The sequence below is a fragment of the Lynx rufus genome, unplaced genomic scaffold (genome assembly GCF_022079265.1).
Source record: "Lynx rufus isolate CCGP_SWC_20201006 ecotype Redwood Valley unplaced genomic scaffold, mLynRuf1.p SCAF_4, whole genome shotgun sequence".
NCBI classification, from domain to species: Eukaryota; Metazoa; Chordata; class Mammalia; order Carnivora; family Felidae; genus Lynx; species Lynx rufus.
Window position 1 is genome coordinate 59,074,444 of NW_025814856.1, and position 2,531 is coordinate 59,076,974.

Genomic DNA, 2,531 nt, shown 5'->3' on the forward strand with positions numbered 1-2,531 from the left:
CCCCTGGTCCGGCGGGGGCGGCAGCGCCCGGCCCGGGACCCGCCCCGGGACCCGCCCCGCCCCGCCCGGCGGCGCGTACCAAGGCACGGCGCGGGGGTGCGAGCGCTCTGCTCGCGGGGGTGGGGGGTAGGGTGGTGCGGTGGCAGACTGCTGGGGACTGGGGAGGTGGGCGACGGCGGGCGGCGGGCCTCGTCCAGCCTCCACGCCCCGCACCCGATCTAGCCCGGCAGCAGTCCGGGGCTGGAAGGACGGAGCCTGGGTGGAAAGAGCCGGGTCGCCGGTGGGGCGGAGCCTTCGGTTGGCCCCGGGGTACCATCCTCCACCCAAGGCCAAGAAGCGTCAGCAAAGTGGCGTGTCGGCGGGTCGGGGGAGCACTGTGCCCTCTTGAGGGGTTTTTGCTGCCTTACATGAGGGAGGGGACCTGGTATGGGGAAGCAGACCTCTACAGACGACTACCCCAGGATCTTCCATCCCCGAGAGTCAGGCCTAAGACTGCCCCCTAATCCCCCCAAGGTCACCCTGTAGCCTTGTTTCCACAGGTGTCTCCAGGTCCTGCCCGAACTCTGCCTCATTGTAGGTCGTTCCTGGCCAGACTCTGGGAGGCGAGGTGGGGGTTCTCAGTTCATGCCCTGCTGGCCAGCGGGGCTCTTTGCCTTACCTGGTCACCGGCCACTGATCCACACTCCAGGTGAGCGCTCAACTTGCTGAGGCCTCCTGTGTGTGAGGGGAGGAGGGTAAAGTCAGGCCATCGAAAGATAGAAGATAAAGGGGGGGGGACCAGGCCTGACCCCCGCTCCCTGCTGCCCACAAGTCAGGCTAGAAGGGAACCCAGGGAGCAGCTGATGCTGTGTGCGGGTGTGCACCTGAGACGACACTTGGTGGTGTGAGTGTGTGGGAAAGGGTGCTGCAGTCAACCACAGTTTTAATTTTTTTTTTTAACGTTTATTTATTTTTGAGACAGAGAGAGACAGAGCATGACCAGGGGAGGGTCAGAGAGAGGCAGACACAAAATCTGAAACAGGCTCCAGGCTGTCAGCACAGAGCCCGACACAGGGCTCGAACTCACGGAGGGAGAAATCATGACCTGAGCCAAAGTCGGCCGCTTAACCGACTGAGCCACCCAGACGCCCCTCAACCACAGTTTTATAGCTGCTCTTGAAAAAGCTGATTCCAAACCCAGCAGGTTCCACTTGCCCCTGTGTGAGATCAGGAAATTTGCCTGACCTCTCTCTGTGCCCCAGTTCCCTGTGCAATGGATCAGGGAGTGCCGTCTAAGTCCTAGATGTTAGTGATTATTTTTACAGTTCCTGCCTGTTTCTGGCAAGTGACTGGTTTCTGTACCAGTGGTAATATAAAAATTCCCTCTTATTACATTTATCCAAGTTTCAAAGGTCTATTTAAGGAAAAGTATTAAGCAAATAATAGTTCTGCTTGCTTGAAGATATGGCTCCAAATGGTGATGATAGGTCTCAAATGGCAGAGAAGTGGGAAACCCAGCTCACAGATAAAACCAGAAACTCCTTATTATGGCTTACCAGGTGACGTGGACCGAGAGCCTTGAGAAGCATCCAGCTCAGCCCCAATCTGGCCCTCAGGCAGGGCTGCTGCTGCTCTGGGTCCAGGACCCAGGGATTAACAGTCATCCACAAGCCAGGGGGTCCCAAATCTCACCTACACATGCATTCCTGACCCTCCCCCAGGCCCCAGCCTCTGCGTCCTTAGGGCAAGAGTCTCCGTCTCCTGTGTTGCCACCTGGTGGCCAAAGTTGAGAACAACATCTCAGCCCATCCCTGTTAGAAAATTCTTGGAGACCGGATTCCTCGAGGCCCATGGTGGGATCTCAGTGTTGGGTCTTGGGATGGAGGGTTGAGTATGCCCTGCCAGAGGCCCGGGGCTTCAGTATCTTCCCCAAGAAGACGGCTTCTGCAGCCTCTGTTTTCTCAAAGGGGCTCACATTCATTCATTCATTCATTCAACAGATACTGAATTGCCCACTGTGCCGGGGCTCCAGTGGAGAGAACATGGCAGATAGGCTCTTTGCCCTCATAGAATTTACATCATAGAAAGCAGGAATAAATATATAAGATCACGTCAGGTGGCAAATGGTACAACAGAGAAAATACACCAGGATATGGGGCGCCTGGGTGGCTCAGTCGGTTGGGCGTCCGATTTCGGCTCAGGTCATGATCTCACAGTCCATGGGTTTGAGCCCCACGTCAGGTTCTGTGCTGACAGCTCAGGGCCTGGAGCCTGCTTCGGATTCTGTGCCTCCCTCTCTCTCTGCTCCTCCCCTGCTCACACGCTCTCTCTCAAAAATAAATAAAGATTAAAAAAATGTAAAAAGAAAAGAAAATACACCAGGATAAAGGATGGGAAGTATGTATATTGCACATATCGAGGATGGTAGGGACAGGCCTCAGGGAGGGTGTGACACTTCAGCAGAGATGCGAGTCAGGTGAGGAGCCTGGAGGAGATTCCCGGGCAGAGTACCAGACTTTGCTGAGGCCCCGATGTAATGTTCCTAGGTAGCT